Consider the following 27,665-nt stretch of genomic DNA (forward strand, 5'->3'; position numbering starts at 1 on the left):
TCCCCCTCCCAATCTGCCGAGGACATGGAGGTCCTGGGCGTCCTTCACCGCTGCTCCCTCACCACCAGACGCCTGGAGGAAGAACGCCTCATCTTCCGCCTCGGAACTCTTCAACCCCAGGGCATCAATGTGGACTTCAACAGTTTCCTCATTTCCCTTTCCCCCACCTCACCCTAGTTCCAAACTTCCAGCTCAGCACTGTCCCCATGACTTGTCCTACTTGCCTATCTTCCTTTCCACCTATCCACTCCACCCTCCCCCCACCCCCAACCTATCACCTTCATCCCATCCCCCACTCACCCATTGTACTCTGTGCTACTTTCTCCCCACCCCCACCCTCCTCTCATTTATCTCTCCACCCTTCAGGCTCTCTGCCTTTATTCCTGATGAAGGGCTTTTGCCCGAAATGTCGATTTTCCCGCTCCTCGGATGCTGCCTGAACTGCTGTGCTTTTCCAGCACCATTCTAATCTAAACTCCTGTGTTAAAAGCAATCCCTAGTTTCTCTGGGTTTCTCAATGTTTTGTTTGTGGGGATTTGCTGCCATCTAGTGAGCAGTCTCAAAAGCTCTGTATTCAAATAGAAGGGGGAAATACAGCGTGCAAACTCCGGGTTACAGGCACCACCATTCTCCCAGGGTCTGCACACGGAGAGATAGAGGGAAAGTGGTGCAGACAAACCTAAGGAGCGATGGAGTGAGTGAAAGGAAGAAACACAAGCAGGGTGGGAGCGGAAACAAAGGGAAAATGAGAGAGACAAGAAGAGGGAAAGGGAGAGAAAGAGAAGGCTGAGTGAGAGGAAAGAATAGGATGGTGAGGAACAGGAGAGGGAGGGTGAAAGGGGTCAAGGGGGAAGTCAGGGAGAGCAGAGGGAGGAGTTATTGTTGCCGAGGAGGCTATTTGGCCCATTGTGATTGTGGTGGCTCTTCAAACAAGCATCATGCCAAATGCCTAGCTTACCCCCCCCCCACCCTACACATTATTATTGTCCAAATAACCATCCAATGCTACAACTGAACCTGCCTCCACCACACTTCCAGACAGTGTATTCCCAGACGTGACGACTTGCAGGGTGAACTAAGGCTTCCTCACCTCGCATTTGCTACTTTCGCAAATCACTTTCAATCTGTGACCTCCCGTTCTTGATCCTTGGCTCATTGTCCCACTCCACCTTTTTGTTTTAATCTGCAAAAGTGAGAGCACAGGTAGTTCAAAGTTACCGAATTAAACATCGTACCAAGATCAGGTTTGAAACAATAGGATTTATCGACCAAGTTACCCGACTGACACAATCATTGGTTGATTGTCAAAAAGAAGTATCAAAATGCAATAACCAGTTGACAGACACAGTCAGTCGTGTTTGTTTATCCCTCCAAACATCCTCAAAACACACTCTCATCACAAAAAGAAAATACAACAACAGGCTTCGAGGCAAAGATTGGTTTTCTGGCAAAAAAATACTTTGGCTGCTGGGTTATTTTTGAAGGCAAGGTGGTAAAGTGTCGGATTATCCAGTGACTGTTTCTCTGATGTTCTGGTGTGTTCGCCCAGTCAGTAATCATGCACAGTTGCCTCTGAAACTTTGCAGACACAGCTTGCTCAGGAACTACAATTTCAACACAAAAGAAACTGCCAAGAAAAGCTCAGCAGATCTGGCATCATTGGTGGAAGGAAGTCTGTTAACATTTCCGGTTCAGTGACCCTTCCTGTTTTTCTGTTTTTGTTTCTGATTTCCAGCATCCACAGCTCAGTGGGTTTTAAACTTGAGATGCTCTTTCAATCACTCTTACAAAACAGCAAAAGGGCTTCAGTTCAAATTCACCAAGAACACTTTCTTCCCATTTCATGAGACAGGGGCTGTGGATGAAAACCAGTGTGGAGATCACGTGATTTGATAGCAATGTTCCACTGAGACGTTTCCTATTGATGACATACAGAGCACACAAGATGTGAAGTCTCTACCTTGTCTCAACATAATGCAAAGACAAACATCAATGTCCAGGTGAGGTCACTTAGACTAGTTGAGTGCAATAAATGTTGGCCTTTGGCACCTCTGTGAAACTTTCTTCGATTGGAAGGAGTTTGAATCAACATCAGATGAGGGCAGGGTGTAATTCATATGTGGACACTCTTATCTCGTTTACATATCGAGGCGATGTGAACCTGTTGAGAGAAAGGGAATGAAACAGGAAGAGAAAGAAGGAGGGAGAAACAAAGACAGTACACCACATTCCCAAAAGAGTTGAGTTGAACTGTTGTCCGCCATCTGATTCCTGCAGCAAGGAACAATCTCTGCAAGAGGGTTTAAGATCAAAATCAGAGGTGAGGACAGAACTGGCTGGTGCAGTACAAGTCATTGTGTGAAGGAGATTGAAGAGGTCAGTTTGTGAAGGGTTTCAGTTTCAGTCATGTTGGCAGCAAGAGGGAACCACAGACAGACAAGGAGTCAGTAAGAGAGGAGAAACACACTCAGTGAAGGCTAGCAGCATACAAACAGCCGAACGGAAGTCACTTTGGCTAAAATACAGTGAAACAGTTGGAAACCAGCTGACAATAGCTGACACCTAGTCAGATAACTGTAATGGCCTGTATAAATCTTGGAGGTGTCTGAAACCTATACCAGAGTTTCACTTTCCTTTTCCCAGGAAAAAGACTGGCTCTCCCTGCTACTGGAACCTGCTTTCCTGAGACCTCTGACCACTTTGCCAAGTTTTCTGAGAACTGATACGTTTCCCTTCTTTCACATTTGACTAGGGTACAACCTGTTTCACTGTCATTGGTTCATTTCACCTGAGCATGCGTCAGACTTGTCAAAATATTTCTAAACCAGAATAACCTTTAAATAGCCACCACAGGGACAGACACAGAGTGAACAGAGAGAGAGAGAGACAGAGAGAGAGAGAGAGAGAGAGAGAGCAGAAAAGAGAGGGCAAGAGAGAGAAAAAAAGGAAAGAAAAAGACAGAGTTTAAGAAAGAGGAAGAAATGAGGGTAAATTAAGCTGTGTATTTTCCTCCAACCTAGAACAGTATAGTGCTGGAACAGGCCCTTTGGCCCACCACATCTGTGCTGACCATGATGCTATTCCAAACTAATGCCACCTGCGTGCACATGGTTCACATCCCTCTATTCCCTGTCCACCTGTCTGCCGAAACGCCTCTTCGACATTGTCCTTCTAACATCTCATCTGGTAGTGTGTTCCTGGCACTGAACACACTCTCTGTTACAACTGACATCCTACAATCCTTTCCTCACAAACATTAAACCCCACGGACATTTCCACCCTGTGTGAAAGATTGAGTACCCACCCTACTGCAAATCGTGAGGATGGCAGTACGGGATTGGGAATGTGAGGGCCGGAATGTGGAAGTGAGAATGTAAGCATCGAATCGGGGATGTGAGGGTCGGAATACAGGAGTGGGGATGTGAGGGTTGGATCAGGAATATGACGTTCGGAATACGGGAGTGGGGATGAGAGGATCGGAATATGGGATCCAGTATGTGAGGATCGGAGTATGGGATCGGGGATGTGAGGATCGGTTTGGGGATAAGAGGGTGAGAATATGGGAGTGGGGATGAGAGGGTCGGAATATGGGATCGAGGATGTGAGAATTGGATCGAGAGGTGACGGTCGGAAAACAAGAGTGGGGATGTGAGGATCGGATTGGGAAAGTGACAGTCGGAATACGGGAGCGGGGATGTGAGGGTAGGAATACGGGATCAGGGATGTGACAATCGGATCGGGGATGTGAGGGTCGTATCGGGGATGTGCGGGTCGGATTGGGGATCGGGGATGTGAGGATCGGAGTACGGGATCGGCGATGTGAGGGCCGGATCAGGGATGTAAGGGTTGGAATACCGGAATGACGATGTGAGGGTTGAATCGGGGACAAGAAGGTCAGAATACGGGAGTGAGGATGTGGGAGTCGGATCGGGGATACGAGGGTCAGAATACGGGAGTGGGGATATGAGGGTCGGTTCGGGGATAAGAGGGTTGGAACACAGGAGTGGGGATGTGAGGGTCGGAATACGGGAGTGGGGATATGAGGGTCGGTTCGGGTACAAGAGGGTTGGAACACAGGAGTGGGGATGTGAGGGTCGGAATAGGGGCGTGGGGATGTGAGGATCGGAATACAGAATCGGCAAAGTGAGGATTGGATCGGGAAGTGATGGTCGGAATATGGGAGTGGGGTTCGGATTGGGAAAGTGACAGTCGGAATATAGGATCAGTGATGTGAGGGTCGGAATACGGGCATGGGGATGTGAGAGTTGGATTGGGGAAGTGAAGGTCAGAATACGGGAGTGGGGATGTGAGGGTTGGATCGGGGTGTGAGGGTCGGATTGGGGATGTGAGGGTCGGAAAACGGGATCGGGGATGTGAGGGTTGGATTGGGGTGGGAGGGTCGGATTGGGGATGTGAGGGTCGGAATACCGGAGTGGGGATGTGAGGGTCGGATCAGGGATGTGAGGGTCGGATCGGGGATGTGAGGGTCGGATTATGGGATCGGGGATGTGAGGGTTAGATCGGGGGTGGGAGGGTCGGATTGGGGATGTGAGGGTCGGAATACAGGAGTGGGGATGTGAGGGTCAGATCAGAGATGTGAGGGTCAGAATATAGGATTGGGGATGTGAGGTTCGGATCAGGGATGTGAGGGTCGGATCGGGGATGTGAGGATCAGAATACGGGAGTGGGGATGTGAGGGTCGGATCAGGAATGTGAGGGTCGGATTGGGGATGTGAAGGTCAGAGTGGGGGATTCGGGATGTGAGGGTCGGAATAGGGAGTGGGGATGTGAGGGTTGGAATATGGGAGTGGGGATGTGAGGGTCAGATCAGTGTCGTGGGGGTCGGAATACGGGAGTGGGGATGTGTGGATCGGATCGGGGATGTGAGGGTTGGAATATGGAATCGGGGATGTGTGGATCGGATCGGGGAGGTGAGGGTCGGAATACAGGATCGGGGATGTGTTGCTACATTGTGCAGAGCAATGTGACAACACAGCTGTTTGCAGTTTCCATTGCCTTATTGAAGGAAGGATAGTGTTGCTGTGGGAGAGGACAGTGAAGGTTCCCCAGTATGATTCCGAGGATGGCAGAAGCAACACCTGAAGAAAGACTGGATCGGTTTGGGCTCTCTGGAATTGAGAAGAATGAATTGAGTAAACTTTGAGCAGGACTGCACTGGGTAAAGGCAGGAAGAAAGCTCCCATTGATGAGCGAGTCCACAACTAGGTGGTGCTGATGGAGGGGGGGGCGGGGGTTATGCTCTAAGGTCACAGGGTAGGCCATTCAGGACTGAACTGTGGAGAAATGTCTTCACCCAGAGAGTGGGGGGCCTGTGGAATTCACTGTCACTGAAAGTGGTTAGATCTAGTTCCTTGGGATGAAGGATAAAGGAGTGTGGGGAGATAATGGAAACAGGGGGACTGAATTGGATGGTCTGCCCTGGTCATACTGAATGACAGAGCAGGCAGGAGCCCTGTGAACGGTAAGTTCAAAGGGCTGAATGGCCTACTCCTGTTCTGATATTCTAAATTTCCCAATGCTTCTCTTAAAGATCACAGTGACCATGTAACTTTCTATTGATCCAGCTCTCGGGAGGCTCTCTCATGTCACATCATGTCACATCCTCTGTCATTTCATACCTTCACTGTGAACCATTTATACTCCCCGTGCACCGCCACCTCATCAGTGACTCCACTTAAAGCACAATTTACCTGCTCATTGAAGAAAAACAATTGTGAAGTCCTCAGGCACAACATTTTTGTGCAGAGGCGATCAGACTAAGCTCAAGAGCAGTCCTGTCTGAACAAAGAAAGAGGAGAGGCTAAAATGGGGATCAGTCCTGTCTGTAAGGTTAGCTCTGATACCACAGCATTGCTTGGCAGGGTCTGACCAGCACATGGCTGAGGGAGTGCTGCAGTATTGGAGGTACTGTTCCCACACCAGGTACCAGTCTGATTCTCACCTGCCTTTCCATTTGGGTATCACAGCTCCCACATTCACAGAAGAATTCCCAGCTGACTGGCTGTTATTTACTTGCTCGGGAGCTTTCTGTGTGCCAAAATGGTGCTTCACCTCTCTCCATGCCTGCTTTGACCACACTTCCAAGGAATATCCTGTGAGTCAGGTCACATTTCAGCTCATCAGAGAATGGCAACATAAAGTACATATCCACAAATAAATCCTTCTTGCACAGAGCTGACTGCAACGATGGGCTAACTTTGTAGAATAGATTGAGTTGGGATATCTGATCAGCATGGACAGGTTGGACCGAAGGGTCTGTTTCAGTGCTGTACGTCTCTATGACTCTAGGACTAAATTTTTCCCATCTCTGGCAACTGACTGTGTGGAGTTTGCACATTCTCCCCATGTCTGTGTGGGTTTCCTCCGGGTGCTCCGGTTTCCTCCCACAGTCCAAAAATGTGCAGGTCAGGGTGAATTGGCCATGCTAAATTGCCCATTGTGTTAGTGAAGGGGTAAATGTAGGGGAATGGGTCTGGGTGGGTTGCTCTTCGGAAGGTCGGTGTGGACTTGTTGGGCCGAAGGGCCTGTTTCCACACTGTAAGGAATCTATCTATCTGTCTACGTCCTTCAAACTGGGATTGAACAAGATCTAAATCTGCCAAAAGGTCTCCCTCTGTTGGAGAAGGATTGCAAATGCAGTAACTCGAACATTCCCACCACTGAGGTAGTGCCCAGTGCCGTTTCTCCCTTGTAAAGATGGTGCTGAGCATTGCTTTCCCATCCACTACTAATTTGATTTTCCACTCTGCACTTCTGGTTTTCACAGGGGTGAAGCAGGAAGGGAGAGAGGGAATCATGTCTTGGGCTTGCTTGACTTCTTGATGCTGGTGTAATGGGTTCAGTGTGATCAACGACACAGTCCAACATCACAGGACAACTCGTTATCAGCACTCGGAACAGCCATCAGTTCCTCAACCTGTTTTTTTGAAAAACCAAGATGGACTGCTTTGCCTTGGCAGAGGGGCCTGCGAGGAGTCTGGATGGTGGGAGATGGATTCACACATTTCTGCAGATGTTTGTGACTCAGAAAGGGAAAGGCCAGAGAAAATATCTCGTACTTGCTCTACACGTCTTGACAAAACTTTTGCTGTTTTTTGTACAGTTTCTGTTACTTTTGGAGGGGCTGTGGACGTCATTGACTAGAACAGCATTTATTACCCATCTCTAATTGCCTGGAGTGTGATGAAGACACAACTATATTGCTGTGGGTCTGGAGTCACATGTAGGCCAGACCAGGTAAGGATAGCAGATTTCCTTCCCTAAAAGACATGAGTGAATCGGATAATAATGGATAATGGTTACACAGTCACCATTAGACTAGCTTTTAATTCTAATGCTTATTAAACGCAAATGCTCCCTCTGCCACAGTCAGATTTGAACCCATGTTTCTAGATATTAGCTTGGAGTTATATGTTACGTTTGTTGTGAAATTAGAACTGACACTAAAAATGCAGGAATGTTCTGTTTGATTGGCTGGTGGATACTGATTCAATGGTAGCTTTCAAACCGGAATCCAATAGACACACAGTAATGTTAAATTGATGGGATATGGGGAAAGAACAGGGCAGTGGGATTCACTACAGTGCTTTTCGAACGAGGCAACACCAACTCAATGGGCCAAATGGTCTCCTGCTGTGCTGTTCTATAGCCTGCAGTAACTGCAATGCCTGAGGTTCCAGGAGCGGATTATGTGAGTGGACGGACAGTTGGGCAAACGTAATTAAATCTTGCAATAATTCGCCATCAAATCAATGCCTCGACCAGCCGCCAAACAGATATCAACATCAAGCAAGTCTCCTGAGACTATCCAAACAACAGCGTCAATAAAATATCAAGAAATCCTTTAAACTGGTCATAAATTTCCATCTCTCTTTGAATTTAGCAAGCAACTGGAGGAGGGCAAGGCTCCCATTTGTAAGGGTTGACAGCACATTATGACAGATTTATTACAGTTGATTACAAGTTCACACAGCTCCGCTCCAAAATAACACAAGGACATTTCAGCAACATGTGCTGGACAGAAGGATCTTTCCTGTGTGGAAGTCACGCTGCAGCTTTTGAAATGCTTAAGGTCAGCCAAAGCATGACGTACAAGCAATGTCCTGCTCACCGTGTCTTTCTGATTGTGTTTGCCTGTGCTTGGAAAAAAATAAAAATTGATGCAATAAAAATATTTTATCTCTCCACTGTGTATTTTATCAGTGAGGGAATATATAGGCATCTGGTTTCAGTTCTGATGAGTCCCTATATTGTTGACCTTTCTGAGATATTAGCATGGAATCCAGATGGAAAGTGCAAGATGAGCTGGATTCAAAAATCTTGTATAAATATTATTGTTTGGCAGCTAGCAGGAAGAATGCAGCTCCTCTTATTAAATGTGGCTTATGGTTTTAACCATGTGTCACTTGGGGGGAAAATAACAAACTCGAAACAAAGGCCATGCGCGTCACAATATCGTAATGCTCAAGTGGAGAGAGTTCCACCCCAGACCTAATCATCTTCAGGACAGCTATATAGACACGTATACAATGTGGGGCTGAGACACACATGCAGCATAGCCGCAGAGATCTGCAACTTCCACGGGATAGGTATGGCTCCAGAAGTTGTCATTTGTATAGGGTGTGAGGGGCTGAGAAAGGAAGGGTCTGTTTGGAGAGTGCACCGTCTGTGAAATGCAGCAGGAAGCTGTGCAATCCAGTCCTTGCCACAGCTCTGCAACATGGTAACCTTGTGCAACTCGCCCAAGCTCGTCTCCCTCATAGCCAGCAAAAATCGACATCAGGGGACCACTGAAAGGACCATCGACGCTCTGATTCCTTGACACGTCACATGGTGGAGTTTCACAAATGCTTGGCCAGCTCACCAGGCAGCAGCAGGTCCACATTACCCACAACACCCTCTGAGGTCCACTGGGGCTTGACATCCATGTTGTGTCAATTCATTGAAACGTTAGTGATCCTTTACCAATGGTGATCTCAGAGTGATGGACCCGTGTGGTGCTCTCCATCAAAGTGGAAACACCTTTACTACACACCCCCAACTCCTCCCCACTGTAGTCAGACCCCAACGTGACTTGAAAGGAAGAATAACTGAAGGATATGGGCTGAGAGCAGAAGTCATAGAGTCATAGCATCACACAGCACGGAAACAGACCCTTCGGTCCAACCAGTCCGTGCTGACTATAATCCCAAACTAAACCAATCCCATCTGCCTGCTCCTGGCTCATATCCCTGCAAATATTTCTTATCCATGTCCTTATCCAAATTTGTTTTAAATGCTGTAACTGTCCCCGCATCTACCAGTTCCTCCACAAGTTCATTCCACACACAAACCACTCTCTGTGTAAAAGAATTGGCCCTCATGTCTTTCTTAAACCTTTCTCCTCTCACTTAAAAATATGCCCCCTCGTCTTGAAATCCTCTATCCCAGGGAATAGACAACTGCCATTCACCTTATCTATACGTCTTATGATTTTATAAATCTCTATAAGGTCACCTCTCAACCTCCTACGTTCCATGAAACAGGTCCCAGACTATCCAGCCTCTCCTTTTAGCTCAAACCCTCCATTCCCAGCAACATCCTGGTAAATCTCTCCTGAACCCTTTGCAGCTTTAATGATATCCTTGCTCTAACAGGGAGACCAGAACTGGAGACAGTACTCCAGTGGAGGCCTCACGAACATCCTGGACACCCTCAACACAATGTCCCCATTCCTATATGCGTGAACAATGAAAGCAAGCATGCTAAATACTTTCTTAACCACCTTATCCAAACGTGATCAAAACTTCAAAGAATTATGTCCCTGAACTCTAATGTCTCTTTGTTGTACAATACTGCCCAAGGCCCTACCTTTAATTGTATAAGTTTGTTTTTCCAAAATGTAACACCTCTTATTTATACAAATGAATCTGCCACTCTTTAGTCCACTAACACAACTGATCAAGACCTCTTTGTAATGGGCTGCAACTGGCACCGGTCTTTGCTCGGGTCCCGCGGGAAAATAATTATATGGAAAACTGAACACATGAAACAGGAGGCACAGTGAGCGCCCCTGCTGGTGCAGAGGTAGTGCCTTTACTTTTGGGCTAGAAGCTCTGGGTTCAAGTCCCACCTGCTCTAGAACTGTGCTGGAATATAGATGTCCAGGCTGGTTCAAAATATCTAACTGCTTGGGGCCCCTTACTTGCAAGAGAAGGGGTCAGTCCTTGCAAAGTGTCCATGAAGCAACACCAGGCTCTAACACAGACATTGGTTTGATTTATTATTGTCACATGTACCGAGGTACAGGGAAAAGTTTTGTTTTGTGCGCAGTACAGACAGGTCATACCACACAAAGATCACAGGGTGATTGAACGGAGTGAGAAATACAATGTTCCAACTGCAGAGAAGGGGCACAAAGAGAGAGATCGACATTAAACTTAAAATTTGAGAGATTCGCTCCGAATTGAAATAACAGCGGGGAAGAAGCTGTTCTTGAACCTGTTGGTATGTGTGTTTAAGCTTTTGTATCTTCTGCCTGGCGGAAGAGAATGGAAGAGATGATAACCGGGGTGGGAGGGGTCTTTGTTGATGGTGGCAGCGGGGAGTGTAGATGGAGCCAATGGATGGAAGGTTGGCTTGTGTGAAGGACTGAGCTGTGTACACGACTCTCCACAGTATTCCGAGTGGGATCATGATCCATGATTTTGGGATCACAAGCTTTGAGGCAGTGATGGTTGCTATGGACCTCAGGTTGAACTCCCACACTCTCAGGCTTGTGGTGGCTTTCTCTGGTGGTGGGCATGTTATGGTTATGGTGCAGAATGAAACCATTCAGCCTCTCCCACCATGTCACTGACCATCTCAGTTCCAAACTCCTGTCTTTTCCTTGGAACCCTGCATCTTCAAAGGATCAGCCAAAGCCTCCAATGAGGACAGGCAGGAGGCTGGAAGAACACAGCAAGCTGGGCAGCACCTGGAGGTGGAGAAGTCAACGTTTTGGGTGTGACCCTTCTTCAGGACTGGGGGGTGGGTGTAGAGGGAGCTGCAGATAAAGGGGGTGATGGGGAAGGGCTGTGGGTAGGGAGAGGGGTGGGATGGTAAGTCAGGGGTAGGTAGAAGGTATAACCTGGTTGGTCGATGGGAGGGATGAATGTGGTTAGTGGCTGGAAGGAAGGGTTGATGAGAGGAATAGAAGGGAGGGGGAGGGGTTGGGAAGGGATTCAGGAGATGGGAAGGAAGGTAACTTGAAATTGGAGAACTCCATGTGGTGCCCTCCTTTGATCTGCAGCCAGTCCTGAAGAAGGGTTACACCCGAAACGTTGACTTCTCCACCTCCAGGTGCTGCCCAGCTTGCTGTGTTCTTCCAGCCTCCTGCCTGTCTACTCTGGATTCCAGCATCTGCAGGGTTTTTTGTCTCTAGCTGAGGAAATTCCTCCAATGAAGCAGTGCCCACCACACTTGCAAGTCTTCCAACACTGAACCAATGCCAGATTCTTGCTAAAATTAAATTCTTGGAAAGATTTTTATTTAATCTTTGGAGAAAGCTGTCCAAATTGAACACCTCCAATAACCCTTCCCAACCACACCACTTGGCCCAGCAAGTATTGGGCACCCCAAATTTCCACTCTGTGGGGTCATGCTGTGAATGTTTTACCAGCCCCTTGAACCATGGCTGATCTGTTTGCACTTTGAATCCTACATCCCCACCTATGTCCTGATCGCTTTGATCCCTTTGCCTAACAAGAATGGGAGCCACTGCCTTGAGACAGGGAGTTGCAAAGTCAAACAGATTTCCAAAAGAAATTCTCCTCATTGTCACTCACTGTCATGGGTAGGAGCCCCTGAATTCTCAAACAGTGCCCCCTCCGTCCCCAGTTTTGGTCTGACCCAGAAGAGGAAATGTCCCTCTCATCAAGATATTGACAAGTCTGGGTCACCAAGACAGGTGCAGGTTCGGCCCAACAATGATGTGAAAGTGTGGAAAAGACAGCCTGTGGCTGGAGGCAAAGACAGTGGCATTAATCCTCTCATCGCATGGCTTGAGGAGCTGTATCTTATCCAAGACTGGATGGTGATTGCGCCATCTGAGAGTAAAGAGGGAAGTCTGAACCACTCCTGATCTTTCTGACCGAAGTCCTACATCCTGGGTCTCCTGCTCATCTTGGGGATAATGTTGACCACCCTGCGGGTCAGCAGCAGTTATCACAATCAGGAACATCATGTTTCAGACAGCAGTCTTATCTCACCGACACTGACTTGGTGCAACCTACCCCAAGCACCATCGCTGAACATGGGTGGCATCATGGTAGCAGTGTGGGGTTAGGAAGAGAAGTCATTGGTGGAGATGGCTTGTGGTTGTGTATAGATTTGGCTCAGTCGTCATGATGGTGAAACTGGGCTCGAAGGTATTGATGGACAGACCGAGCATTTCTTTCAAGAAAGGAGGATTGCTCCAGCTACAAGGTGACTGCGGATGTGAGCTGACTCAATGTCCAGCAGAGTCCTGCACAGACCCGTAGGATATCACACCGGTACACAGTCAGGGTAACTTCAGAAAGAAAGCCTAAAAACACAAGAGAAAGGTGACCCATCTTGCTATGATGAACCAAAGAGGGAGGGGGTAGGCAAATAGAGAAAGGCAGCCAGTTCCTCCCCTCTTGCCTGGGATCCTCACAATTTGGGAAGGTGTCTGTCGGAACTGGAATCATTTGGTAGAAACACTCTGTCCCCACATTTATCAGATCACAGAGGGGTCACCACACAGAGAAGGCCATTCAGCCCTTCTTGTCTGCAGTGACTCTTCAAATGACCATATTGCCAAATACCTATCTCCCTGTGCAGCATGTCTATCCACATAACCATTCAATATCCCTCTTTCAATGCCTCAATTGAAGCTGCCTTCACCCCATTTCCAGGCAGTCCATTCTACATCCTATCTCCCTCTTTTTCTCACATTGCCCTTGCTTCATCTGCACACCACTTTCCACTCTGTCCCTCTTGTTTGCTTCATTATAATGAACGGGAACAATTATTCCAAATCTACTCTTGTCAGTCTGCATCCGATTTTGAAAACCTCTATCATATCACCTCTCCTCCTTCTTATCTTTGCGTAAAACAGTCCCAATTTCCTCAATCTATTCCTTATCACTGAAGTTGCTTGTCCCTGCATTTTACTCTTCTTCACATTTTTCCAACAATAGGGAGCTCCAGCTGAGGTCTCCATTTTCAGTTGTGGCAATCTATTGTGGAGAATCATTGATTGGGTGACCTTGCCTGTGACTGAGTGCCATGAGGATGAAGGTAGCAGAGAGTTCCGAAAGCTCTGGGAGGTGGGTTCTGCTGGAGATGGGAGTTGGCATGAGAATGGAGACATTGGGGCTGCTCAGCGATGGTGATGATAGTGCTTAGGGCAGCTCAGCAGTCGGGTGCAGATGGGGGCTGGGGGAGGGGGCAGGTCTGGCTGGCAAAGGGACAATTGTGAGCGTCCATGTGCACAAGAGCCAAGGAGGTGCTGTGATGCACCTCAAACTGCCATACAAACAACCTGCCTTCGAGGACAGAATCGGCTAGTGGGGCAGGAACCACCTGAGCAGAAGGTATCAGCCAGCCTCAAGGTGACCGGTGTGGAGATTTCACATTTGGTGGTTGGGAGCACATTCCAGCTGCAAGGAGCAGCCTGGAGGGATGTTGATAGTGGAGGTTTCGCGCCACATACACTCCTTTGGTGCACAGACTGACCTTGCTCTCTGGTGATTTTCCTGAAACCTTCCATTTCCATGCTGAGTGGGCACTGCACAAAGTGATCACTGATCCAACCACACCCAAAAGCCTCTTCTCATTCTGTCCACAAGGTTTCTTGTTCATAAATCTATGGCTGGAAATTCACAGAACTTGGACATTACTGCGTGAGTGTGAGCCTGGGAGCTGATACATTTGCTCAATCTTTCAAAGCACTTCCGGGGGAGGTGCAGTGGTGTCACGGCAATATCACCTGACCAGTAACGTAGACCCCCCAAGCTAACACTGTCGGTAACACTGGCTGCAGGAGCTTTCAGATGGTGGGTGTGAACCAAATAGCTACCCAGCTTGCTGGTTGTCTGGGATACATACCCCATGGCACTGTCTGGAAGAAGAGGCAGGGAACGAGTATTGCTGGTGTTGTGACTAATATTGAACCACAATCAACATCAGAAAGAACAGAAAGAACATACACATTATGACACATCTTTTGGGAGCTTGCTGTGCACTAATTATCTGCCACATATTGACATTCCAACATTGACTGCAATTACAAAGCACTTTATCAGCTCTGAGGCACTCTGAGGTCCTCAGTTGCGAAAGGTTCTACAGAAATGCAAGTCTCTCTTTTGCAGGCATTATTTTCCCAAAGCCAAGTTTCAACATTTTGCAAACTCTTCCATGTGCAGTAGCCCAGATGTGCAACACAGTTGTTAACCTGGAGAGAGTTTTAATGTCAAAACCATACCTCTGTTAAAATAAGCACTCACTCACTGATCTGAGCATTACAAATCTCGAAACATGTTCAAGTGGTGCCCCACTGGAGGACAGCAAAGTGCATTTTATTCATGTTCCACAGCTGGCTGCCGCTTTAGAGATCAAATACAATTCCTCACTGCAAATTGCTTTACAACTGCTGGAATTTTGCTTGAACCAGCATATCGGTGCTTGTTTTCAGAAATCCAGATTCTACCTTTCCTCAGAAGACCTGCCAGGACAAGTGAAAAATCTGCTACTACTCATTTCTGCCACAATCTGGTCACTTTCAGAAGCCATTCTCTTCCCAAAGGGGTCCACACTCTGAAATTCCCAAAGACTTGAATTCTGCCTCCAGTGTCTTCCGTTCCTGCCAGTGGATGTGGATTGGTGCCAAATTCAGCGGACCCATCCTGAGAAAAACACTCACCTTCTGACACTCGAGTGATTCTTGACGATTTCTTTGCGTCAGTATGGAGATCTTCATGTGGTCGCACTGACCACTACTCCAGCTGGCTTCACTGCATCAGGCACTGGTCTGGTTTCAGTCTCGACCAGCTCTCTGCAGTCAGACGTGGACAACCAGTTTGTGCTCGAGGTTCGACCACCATCCCTCACGACTTCATTCTCCTGTCTAATTCCTGACCATGATTACCTGCGATTGATTACCCACCTCCCCCTTCCCTCAAACCTTTCGATAGAGATACACACTCAGCTTCTCCCCATCTCATCCTTCCTTTCCGAATCTGTGGGCCTCCAGTGTGTGTTGAGAATCGCCTGCGCCTTCCATTTCTTCAGGCAGTACCCGGATGATTTGAAGACCATTATTTTCACCTCCTCCTGAAAAACCAACTCTATGTTTTCACCCTTGCCACCTTCAAAATTCATGTGTTTTCCTGAAAGCGCAACATCACGTGGCCATGAACCTCACATTCATTTCTCATCAAAAAAGAATCCAAAGCAAGGTCAGCAAGATATCAGAACCTCTGCCACTGTTTCTACGTTCAGTCTTTTGATTTAAGCAGCATCCTCGGGTGCTCATGCTCCACCATCGAGCTTCCTGGGACTGCCCTTGCATGGTCTCTTCCTGACCTATCCAAACCGGAGTTTGATGATGTTCAGTCATGGCGTCTTTTCACACCAAACGCACAAATCCTCCCATCCTCTTCCTGAACAAAACACAAGTTCTTCTCAGTTCCACTGTCTATCTACAAGCAAGCAGTCAGCTTTCCTGTCTTCACTGATGACCCAAAGCTGTCACTGTCTGCTAGCTCACTGACCGTCTCTGATCAACTGAGCTGTCTCTTGGTGACACCCAGGCTGCAATATTTCCTCGATTCTCAGTAAGAGAGAGAAAACTTCTGATAGCATTTACAGCAAAGATTCCTAATTGGAAATCAATATCATATCCTTCCTGAGATTGGAGAGGCTGAACAGGCTGGGGCTGTATTCCCTGGAGTGTCGGAGGCTGAGGGGTGACCTTATAGAGGTTTATAAAATCATGAGGGGCATGGGTAGGGTACTTGATCAAGGTCTGGGGTGGGGTAGTCCAGAACTGGAGGGCATAAGTTTAAGATGAGAGTGGAAAAATATAAAAGGGTTCGAAGGAGCAACCTTTTCACGCAGAGGGTGGTACGTGTATGGAATGAGCTGCCAGAGGAAGTGGTGGAAGCTGGTACAATTACAACATTTAAAAGGCATCTGGATGGAGATATGAATAGGGAGAGTTTAGAGGGATATGGGTTAAGTCTGGTCGGTGTGGATGAGTTGGACCAAATGGTCTGTTTTTGTGCCGTACAGCTCTATGACTCTATGACCACTCTGTTCAGCTCCACCTCAGTATGATCTTCAATCTGAAGGTTACTTTCAATTTTCATCTCTCTTCTAAGAACAAGGTCTCTCGATTTGCCTGCCTCCCCATGCACTCTCATTCTGCCTTTGTTCCCTCTTCGTTGAGGAGGGATGTAGTTGCATTGCACTCAGTTCAGAGGAGGTTCACCAGATTGATTCCAGAGCTCAGGGGCTTGCCTTCTGAAGAGAGATTGTGCACCTTCGGCCTATACAGGCAGCCCTAGGGCTGTGGACAGACTCATTCCTGGAGGTGATTGACAAGTTCATTTGTATACTAGTTGGAACACCAGACAGGACAATATCAAGCAGCTGTTGGTAAGTTCAGGAAATGTTCATATGTCAGCTCTTTAACATGACAACCCTGCATAGGACTGTGCTTGTAAGAATGAACATTCATATGTGTATCAGGGACCCACTTTGATGGGTTTGGAACAAAGAGAGGAGATCTGACTGAGGTACATAAAATTCTAAAGGTGATTGACCAAGTGGATGTTTCCTCTAGAACGAGAGGTCATCATTTTCGGAGAAGGGGCAGCAGATTTAAAACGGAGATGAGGATAAATCTCCTCTTTCAAAGGACTGTGAATATGTGCAGTGGATGCTAGGACAGTGAATAAATTTAAGGACAAAACAGAGAGAGTTTTGACGATTTCTGGCTTGACGGGCTATGGGAAGAGGGTGGGACAGTGGAGCGAGGACTGAGAGGAGATCAGCCATGATAGGATCAAATGGCAGAGCAGGTTCGATGGACTGAATGGTCTACCCCTGCTCTGAGTTCTTTTACAATGTGATAATGATCAGATTCTTGTTTTGTTAATTGTAGTAGAGATGCCAGTGTTGGACTAGATTGGAGAAGATCAAAAATCACACTTCACCAGGTTACAGGTCAACGGGTTAATGTGTAAACAGTAGCTTTCAGAACACTGCTCCTGGTGAAACTGCAGGCATACATTGAGCATGATGCAGTGAGAACGTTGAGAACATCTGGTGGGAATTCACCTGGTATTGTGTGATTTTTGACCTTATTTAATTGATGTCTGACACTGATGGTGGCAGAAGTATCATGTGACTTGGACAGTGATGTTTTACACAGCCCATCCCCAAACATTCCTACAAATTTCCTACTTACCCCTGACATGTGTCGATTCCCCAAATTGCAATACGCTTCATTTTTAAACATTCAACACTGTCTTATTTATAAATTACAACAAACCTTTTCTCGAAATCTTATATTTGTTTGACTTCCAGGGGCAGAACAACTTCTTGGCATTTTTTAATTGGTCTCAAAAGATGCTTCCCAGGAAGCAGGTTTCCAGAGACATCCACAAGGTATTTACTGGGATCTGCAATCTCCTCCATGGACCAGGTACAGTCTCACCTCAGGGATCCATACAGTTACTGCAAGTGGACAGTTGTATTCTTCACTTGACGCAGTATCGCATGACATGCTCTGAAACAATCATTTCAGAGGTTGCTATCACGCCACCCTTCTAGATCCCTTCTGCTGAGCACAGCACAGAAGGTCAGTGTCCTGCAGAGTCAGAGACACTGCCGGGGAATTGCAGGGATGGACGAGAGTCACACCTTTGCAGGGTAACTGTAACTTAAACCAGACCTTTCATTTCCAAAGTCACCATAACTCTTCCACCAAGTTTTACATGCGTCTTAAATTGTCTTAACCTGACAACATATCCTGCTTGTCTTGCCTGAGAGCCTGATTTGAACCATATGTTCACTTCTTTCACATCGATACAAACATGTAACTACTGTACTGTTGAGCTATTTCACTCATGAATTCCCACCAGATGTTCTCAACGTCCTCTCTGCATCATGCCCAATGTATGCCTGCGGCTTCGAAACATTTTCCTTCACTTGAGCTGGTAATACTCTTCTCTCAGTGCCATTCTGTTAACCGATTGTAATCAGTTCCATTGTACAGACATGGCTGTGTCCTAGACCATTGTCACCAAGCCCTGTGGCTCCCAGTTGAGGTCAGCCTTGAGCACATGCTGTCTTCACTCAGCCACTCCCAGGGGAGCAGAGTCTTTATTTGCTTGGTTTCTTCTTCCTGCCATTAGCTCCAGGCCCTCCCTCTGCCTCTCAGCTACCTTCTGTGCTGAGAAGAAAACCCTTTACAGAGACCATCTCCTTCCTCGGCCATTTGGTCCGCCCTCCTTACCCTCTCCCTCCAACCATGTCTTTACACTGGACAAATGGATACCTCACCAGGCAAGGTCAGACTTGGGACAGGGACTGCCAGCTCATCACAAACAGAGCATGGGAACCAGGGGCTTGAAGAGGACACAGCGACCTGTCAGCCACAACCATGGGTAATACCCTGCACCATCTAGCAGAAGGACCAAGATTTGACATTCTGTGTCTGCGCAGCACATCTCCTCAAATACAGAGTGAGGAGAGCAGAAAACGACTCACTTGAGAACAATGCGGAGGGAGGATGTGGTGTTCAAACAGTGAGGTGGCACACTTCCAGCTGATGGGAAAACCCTGCCTTATTCTGCCATAACTCAATGCAAGAAGGGACCAACACAGCTCGAGATACCAAATGAGACAGCACACGAAGATTATGCCAAATTATTTTGCCTTTTCAAAGGAAGGAACACCACTTTATATGTCTGCAAGAAGGTTGACTGATTTGATGCCCCAGTTTCAGAATACAACCTGATGGGAAAGGACACTCTCTGAAGTAACTCCACAGAGGCTGGTATCCCGTCACCAAGTCACCCTTTATTTATACATGGAGAGCTCCTAACACTGATCCATTTGCCCCAGAGCCAGCTCGCAGAGTGAGCAGAACCCTGACACTCCTGTCCGTACCTGTCAGTCAGGGCTCCCTGATTGGATCTGGTTAACAGTGACAATCTCTAATCAGGGAAGTCCGATTCTAGGCAGTCCACTTGGCTGATCTGGATCCAATCACGACATTTCCCATCTCCCATTTACTTGAAGTAGCTCCTTGACTCAATACCTCTCCATCACTCCTGCATGTCTGACAGGGCCAGTGCTGTGAAAACAGACAGCGAGGGCAATGTGTTCATCATTTCTCACTTGGCAACACTCCTCCAGCCCAGCCCCCTTTTTGAAACCGAGGTGCAATATTCAAAGCATCGACAGCAACATGTTGAAAGACCCTGTTGTGGTGACAAGTGTGGACAGCTCATTCCCACAATCACACAGCCCTCAGTAGGCCACTCAGCCTGTCAGGCCACGGCTAGTTCTCTCTGAGTTGGGCGAGTATTTCGGAAAAATGTTCAAATTGAGCTCACCATTACTGAATTCGGAACACACAACGGATAGTGATGCAAACTTACAGTGCTACTGACTTGCACCTTGGAAAGCAGTCTTACTGATGGGAAGGTGCTCCTGAAATGCCTCCCGTGTTGCAACCATTCCTTCTCAGCAGCCCCAACTCCATGGCAGCTCCCATTCCCAGACAGGCACCGGTTCCTTCCTCTCCATATAACCCTCACATATTCCTGACTAGTTATCCTGTCTGAAAGATGAAAGACAACATTGACCTTTCAACAGAAACAGCTTTTGGAAGTGTGCAAAGGCACTATGCCCGCAATCTGAGCTGACATGTTCCTTTACAACCTGCTTTTAAGTTGGACCAGGACTGTCCAAAGCTGCAGGATTGGAATCTCCCTCAGACATTTGGACGCCCCCACTGCTCCCCCCCACCCAAGTGTCAATCTCAAGCTGACAATAAACAATAAACTGGGTGCTGTTTCTTCCAAACATTACCTGATTAAAAATACAAAGAGTAGATTAGGAGCTCTACTGCACGCAGACATGTTACCCATGGAAGGGACATTTCCATCGTGGTCAAATGTCACCTTGTGAATCCTGCCAAAGTCCTGATGGCAGGAGATAGGAGGGGCAGAGCCTCCGGTCAGACATCCTGCAGAAGTTAGTGGCAAATTCAGGAAAATTTATCATGGAGAACACAGAAATAGCTGACCAACCAAAAAAATACTTTCATTGTTTTGTGTTCACAAAGGAAGACACAAATAACAGCAGAAATGTTGGGGAACACAGGATTTAGTGAGAGGGAGGAACTAAAGGAAATTCAGGATTTGTAGGGAAATGGAATTTGGAGAATTTGATGGATGGGGTGATTGGGACCAGGTGGACCTCATTAACTATGAGATCCTTGTTTGGGCAAGCCCTGACTAACAGATATAAACAGGGGATTTAGAATCTCCTGCGTTCAGGGGACTGACTCTGAACTAGCTGGCCACAGCCAGTGTACTAATGCATTAGTAGAATAAAGGGTGACTCGGTGACAGGACGTGGCCTCTGTGTTGTTGTTTCAGTGTTGGCCTCAGACCAGGCCTTCGGGTGTAGGCCAAAAGCTTTGTGTGTGATGTTATGTGAACTGAGGCTTCATTTTTACTTTTAGAAAAAAGCAAACTGAAACAAGCTTTTTTGTGAACGAGTGTAATGATTTGGACAGTCAAATGCACAAGGTCTGATTTTTCTCTGTATAACTTGAATTGTAATAACTCGATTGTAAACTAGTTGTTCAAGGTTTTCTTTGATCTTATTTTGTCAATGCGAATTTTAAAATAGGCATTGGCTGGCCACAGTCAGTGTACTGCACACACAAAAATAAAGGGTGGCTTGGTGATAGGATACTGGCCTCTCTGCAGTTGGATTCAAGGAAGATAAATCCCCAGGGCCTGAGAAATCTGCACACCAGAATACTTAATAAGGTGGCCCTGGAAATAGTGGTCACTGTCCTAGATTCCATTGACTGTGGAATCAGTTGCTAAGGATTGGAGGGCCGCTAACGTAACCCCTCGATTTAAACAGGAGGCAGAGAGAAAACTGGGAATTATTGACCAACAGCCTGACATCAGTAATGTGAAGAACCCTTGACTCCATTATAAAATACTTAATAGCTGAGCATTTGGAAAACAGTGGCTGAATCGGACACAGTAAACACAGATTTATGAAGGGGGAATCCACTGGAACTCTTTGAAGACGTGACTCACAGAGTTGATGAGGGCGAGTCTGTGGATGTGGTTCATTTGGACTTTCATAAGGCTTTTGACAAAGTCCCACATTAGAGATTAGTGCATAAAATTAAAGCATATGGGATTGGGGACAGAGTATAGAGATGGATTCAAAACTGGTTGGCAAACAGGAAGCAAAGACTAGGAATAAATGGGTCCTGTTGCAAGCGGCAAGCAGTGAATACAAGGGTATTGCAGTGATCAGTACTTGGACCCCAGCTGTTCACAATATTCATTCATGATTTAGGTGAGGGAACTAAATGTACTACCCCAGAATTTGCAGATGACACAGAGCTGGGTGGTTGGGAAAACTGTGAGGCGGATGCAGCGATATCGCAATGTGATTTGTACAGACTGAGTGAATGGGCAAATGCATAGCAGATGCAGCATAATGTGGATAAGTATCAGGTGATTTATTTTGGCACCAAAAGTAGGAAGACAGATGATGATTTGAATGGCTGTAAATTGAGACAGGAAAATGTTCAGTGAGACCTGGGAGTCCTCATGTACCACCCACTAAGTGCTCAGGCACAGCAGGCAGTAAAGGTGGCAAACTCTGTGCTGATCTTCACAGTGAGAGGATTGGAATTCAGGGATAAGGATTTCTTGTTGGATTTATACAGGGCGGTGGGAAGGCCACACCTGGAATGCTGTGTGCAGTTCTGGTCTCCTTATCTGAGGGAGGATGTCGATGGAGTGCAATGAAGGTTTCCCAGATGGATTCCTGGGATGCCAGGGCTGACCAATAAAGGCAGGGTCAATTAGTTTGGAATATATTCACGAAGGAGGAGCTATCTCATCCAAACCAAAAATATTCTACCAGGATGAGACAGGGTAAATGCAGGAAGGATGTTCCGGATGCACGGGAATCCAGAATCAAGGGTCATAGTCTCAGGATATGGGGTCAACCCATATGGGACTGAGATGAGGAGAAAAGTATTCACCCAGAGTGTGGGGAGCCTGTGGAATTTACTGCCAGTCAAGGCCAATACACAATGATTTCAAGAAGGAGTTGGAGAGAGCACTTGGGGCTAAAGGAATTAAAGGATATGGAGGAAAAGCAGGAACAGGGTACTAAGCTCGATGATCACCCACAATCACTCTGATCGGAGGAGCATGCTCAAAGGGCCAAATGGCCTACTCCTGCTCCTACTTTCTGAGTTTCTGTGTTCCTATGTTAACCACTTCAGTACCTTGTCCATAGTATGGACAAATCTAACCCTGGAAAATAAGGACAAGAGAAATGACAGACAGAAGAGAATTGATTAACCTGCTGGTATCATGAAGAAGGTGATGTTCGCCATGGAGAAGTCTGAATCTACAGCCTGACTGGACTGTGTTGAGGGAAACTTCCACCTTGTGAAAGAGAAGAAACAGGAAATGAAATGCAGCCAAATCAAACCTTGTAAGTCTTGCGAAAACTTCATAGCAACAAATAAACATGACATTGCATCAAAGGTGGTCTGAAGAAGCTGGTGCACCTCTGACATCACATTGTCTGACCTATAACATGCAGTTACAGAGTCCTGACAACATAGTTCTCAGCCAGAAGCGGAACAGAATGGCATTCAGAGCAATGAGAAGTCATCTCATGGACAACTCCGAGAGGGCACAGAAACAGATGGAGAAACTCAGTAGGTCTGGCAGCATCTGTGGAGAGAGAGAGAGAGAGAGACCAGAGCTAAGTTTTTGAATCTGATGACCTTTCTTTAGAACAGAAGTATTTTATTTGAACTCTGGACTGGGCTGACATTTAGCTGGTGATGCTAGAAAATGCCTGGTGGCTGGACAGTTCATGTTTTGAGTCGGTGACCCTCGATGAAGGGTCTGCTTCATTCGGTTTCTCTCTCCACAGATGCTGCCAGACTTGCTGAGTTTCTCCAGCACACTCTGTTTTAGTTTCAGAATGAATGAATACATTCTTTACAGATGATGCCATCGACAACTCAGGTCCCTGGGGATTCCCGAATCAAAACTAATCCTAACCATCAACTGCAATGTGTTGTCGAGGGGAGTGGACTCTTGTGAAAAATGGAACAAGGAAGGTTGAAATTGATAGAGCTCTTATCTTGACCGGGGGGACACCTTCAAGGCTCTCACTGCCCCTGTTTAAGGATAGTCGTTCCGTCGAATTGGGTAAGGAGGTGGGAGGGGTGATTTAAGAGAATCAAAGCCAACGAGGCTACATGTCGAAATTAAACAGGATGGCATGGTAGGCTCAGAGACTGAGGGATTCTAGCTTCAATCTCCAGATGACATTCTCAGTTTTCCTCCTCTGCTGTTTGGAGCTGGCCTGCTCTCTGCTCTCTGTTTGTGTGTCGCTCAGGGGAAAGCCAGTCTTGGCCACACCAGGCCTTCCCCTGACGTTGTGCTGAGCTCAGGAAACGCACAGCCCCTCAGTCTGGCTCCAACTGAGTTGCGAGGTTCTTGGAGTCAGCCACAGAGAATCAATGAAATCGCAATGTTCAAAATAAAATCCCATGACCCCTGGTTCTTGGGCAAACAGGAACCAGTTGGCTGTTACGTCGGACCCAGAAAGCCTGGAGAGAAAGCCAATGACAACTGACCTTTCTCACGTCCCCCAGCGACCGGAGAGAAAGCGGCAATGTTCCAATCGACTGACCCAGAGGAGCATCATAGTGGCAGTCACCCAGCTCAGACATTCCTCAGCGGGGTTACAGTAAAAACAGGAGGCTGGTACATCCACCAAAAACACTGCATGTGCTGCAAAGCTGAAAGAGAAGAGGAACAAGGTACAAGAAGGCAAGAAGATATACTTAATGTTTCGGATCCAGTGACCCTTCTTCAGAAGCCTACTGGTGAAAGGTCATTGCACCCGAAATGCTTTCTGTCCACAGGCACTGAGAGACTTGCTGAGTCTTTCCAACAATTTCTGGTTTTGTTTCTGATTTCTGCTTTTTGTTTCTGATTTCCAGCACACGCAGTTCTTTCGGTTTTCACTTGAATAAGATACTCTTGTTATGCTGCTCGAGGACATGGACAGAATTGCTGAAACAGGGAAAACATAGTTTTGGGTGAAATAGCATCACCCCATACTTGATCTCACATCAGCCTCACCCCCAGCATTATTTTACACTGAACAGCTGTGGGAAGACAGGGCTTCAGTATGAAGAGGAGGTAGGAGCGGGAGATGGGAAGGCAAGGAAGAAGAGGGTGATGGGATGTGGTGAGGTGGGAAAGAGGATAAGGTAATAGGAGGTCCTGATGCAGCAAGGGTTTGGACCAAAACAGAAATTGCTGTAAAAGCTCAGCAGGTCGGGCAGCAACTGTGGAGAGAAATCAGAGTTAATGTTTCAGGTGCAGTGACCCTTCCTCAGAACCAGAATGGTTCGGACCAATTTGGTCCACATTGAATTCTGAAGCAATGTATGATATTTATATGCATCAATTTTACAAAGGAGCCATTCAGCCCAACAGCTTGTGATTGCCCTCTACTGTAGCCTTCTCTCACCCCAACTTCAAGCAATGCTGAGCAACAACAACAACAACACTTGTCATTTGTCTAGTCTCTTTCCTGTAATAAGAGAGCTCTCTCTGCGCTGTGATCTGCAAGCTGTGTTTTGCCTGGAGAAGTAGCAAGAGGAAGTTGCTTTGCTCCAGCTCAAATCAATGCCAAGCCAAACCCTAACCAGCTGTTGGGTCATTTGGCCGGTTTCAATTTTCCATGGTGTATTTTCGTGGTTTGATTTGTTACACACAATCAAAGCTCTTTGCGATATTTCTCAATTCTGAGAGATCTTCTGAGGTGAAGCAAAATCAAAGTGTCTTCACTGAAACCACAGAACAAAGGAATGACACTTAGGAATGCTCCACGCGAACACCCTTTGAAGTTCTCACACGGGATGTTTGTCCCACTTTCTGCAGCACTGGGTGAGATTGCTGTCAGCTATGTCTTCGCATGCAGACACAGAAAACTCAAAATGTCAGCACTCACGGTTAAAACAAAACCATGCAGTGGTATCAGCCAGGGTTTGGGTCATTGTGAAAGCAAGGTCATTGATTCTCCTTTCCTGGCGCGTGGCAGGAGCTGTTGGGCACAGCATTTCTCACCCATCCTAACTGCCCTGGAGAAAGTGGCAAGCCAACTTCTGGAATCCTGGCCTTCAGGATCGGTTCACGCCATTGGTGGCACCTTTGATCCAATCATCAGCTTCCCAACATATCCATGCCATCTCAGAGAGCCCTGTGTTCAGCTCTCCATCATCGCCCGACCTCAGCCACATTTCAGTCCGTCTGCTGCTCAATCCCCCATCCAGGCCTCTGTTACCCTCCAACACACTGTCCCCCTTCACCCCCCCACTCCCAACAACACCTCACACCCATACCTCACCTCTCCCACAACCCTCTCCCACATTCTGGCTCCCACAGATGGCAGATCAGCTAAAGCTCTGCTCTCTGTAATCCATTCCCCGCCCCTGCACAGTGCCTGCATCGGCCCCCCGCCCCCCCACCCGACTGACCCTGGGCTCCAGCTCAAACACACACTTCCATTTCAAATTGTCATCCTCTTTCCAAATCTCGGCTCCCTATCTCTGTAAGCTCTTCCAGTCCCTACAGCCTTCCCTATCTCTATAACCTCCTCCAACTCCTGCATCCTCTGTTTCCATCAAAGGCACACTGTGCTTGATCTGGGGAGCAGGCATTGGGCACAGTCTTCCCACTGGAAGCTAACCCCCTGACCTCGTTTTCACTCCTTCATGCTGCTCCCGATCTCAGAAATTCATTTTAAGCCGGATTACCCTTACCCCAAGCCTTCATCAGCTGCAAATGAACACTTCCAACACAGCAGTGGCCCCAGGGATGACCCAGAGAAAAGCTGCCATCTATTTTGCCCCAGACACATTGCATATGGGGGTCAAAGAATTATCCTTCCTCGAAGGATACTGCTCAACTGGTTAAATACACCGAGGTATGCAATGATTAACATAGTCAAGGCTTTCTGTTATTTCAACCTTCACACTCGACAATACGGCAACCTTGAATTTATCTGGCTTGAACAAAAGGATTTTTGCAGAAAATATGCTTTTCTGGATGGCAGTATGGAAAAAGAAAAGATTACTCTCTCATACACACAAACACACGCAAACACACACAAACACAAGCACACGCACACACAGACACAGACACACAAAGATCCACATAAATAAAGACACATAAATATACACACATACAGGCAAACATACACAAACTCATACACACACAGACACACAGACAAACATTCATACACACTCACACAAACACACAAAAATTCACAGACACACACACACAGATACACACAGGCACAGATACATACATAGACACACATATGTATACAGACACACGCGAGCACACACTTCATTCGGACTCTCAGAGCTGTGGTTCTTCCAGCCCCAGCACTAATTCACTGAGTCATGCAAACTGGATAACTGTGGCTGGCCAACAAGAATCCTGAAATGTTGTGCATTCCATGCACAGTTGTATGGTCATCGGCATACCAGGGGACACATGTCTGCGTGCAGAGACAGACAGATGAGGGCTGGCTGAGGGAATGGTGACACATGTCGTGAGGAGATGAGAATGAGGAGGCACGGCGAGGAGGCAGGGACAGGGAGTGTAAGCCCAGAGGCAGGAGTGTGTCCAAAGGGACAGGACAGAGGTCACGTGCCCAAGGGGACCACAGGCAGAAATAGAGAGGGAGTGCCATCTTTGAGTGAGAGCACAGGGGAATGAGAGAACACAGTGTTAGCTTGAGGCCGTGTATATGAGGCAAATAGGAGCCAGAGTGTCTGCAAATGGCTGGGCCAGCAAGTGAGCTCTGGAAAGGTAGGGATTACAAGGGTTGTGGAAGAAAACAGCGTGCGTGGTCGAGGCAATGAAGGAGAACAATACAAGGGAGAAAAGGGCATGATGGAAAAAGCGAGTAAGCAAAAGATTGCACAGGAGAGAGCGTGCCGAGAGTCTGAGATTGGCACTGAGCAAGGGATATACGTGCAGACCAAGACTCAACCAAGAATTCAGGCAGAATGCCAACGATCATCTGGTTCAAATATCAACTGATGGAATAAAACAGAAAAGCGAGATCATGACAAGTGCAGGCTGAAAAATAATCCACGTCATTTCATTCCAAGGAGGAGAAGAGTAGCTGGGATGAAATACCAGATTGCACACAATCTCAATGATTTTCTCACGGTCTTGTCAAGATTCAAATAAAACAAACTCTTCAACTCCTCTGTTTTGGAGGTTTCTGCAAAATAAAAGTACTGTGGATGCTGGGGAGAGATG

The 27,665-nt window shown here is 47.1% G+C and overlaps 1 long non-coding RNA gene across 2 annotated transcripts in view; it reads right to left on the reverse strand.

Annotated features, from left to right (window-relative positions):
* Positions 1 to 1,092: 1,092 nt before the first annotated feature.
* LOC148135689 (uncharacterized) overlaps positions 1,093 to 27,665 on the reverse strand; it is a 96,542-nt gene continuing 69,969 nt past the window's right edge. For both annotated transcript variants that reach the window (XR_015754790.1, XR_015754789.1), the window contains exons 2-5: positions 23,951 to 24,115; positions 22,654 to 22,739; positions 19,677 to 19,858; positions 1,093 to 1,183 (exon numbers count right to left, since the gene is read on the reverse strand). This is a non-coding gene — a long non-coding RNA (uncharacterized LOC148135689). The remainder of the gene's footprint in view (positions 1,184 to 19,676; positions 19,859 to 22,653; positions 22,740 to 23,950; positions 24,116 to 27,665) is intronic.

Source organism: Chiloscyllium plagiosum, unplaced genomic scaffold (genome assembly GCF_037043375.1).
Source record: "Chiloscyllium plagiosum isolate Xiang-an unplaced genomic scaffold, Cpla_swu_hap1 HiC_scaffold_48, whole genome shotgun sequence".
In the NCBI taxonomy this organism is placed as follows: Eukaryota; Metazoa; Chordata; class Chondrichthyes; order Orectolobiformes; family Hemiscylliidae; genus Chiloscyllium; species Chiloscyllium plagiosum.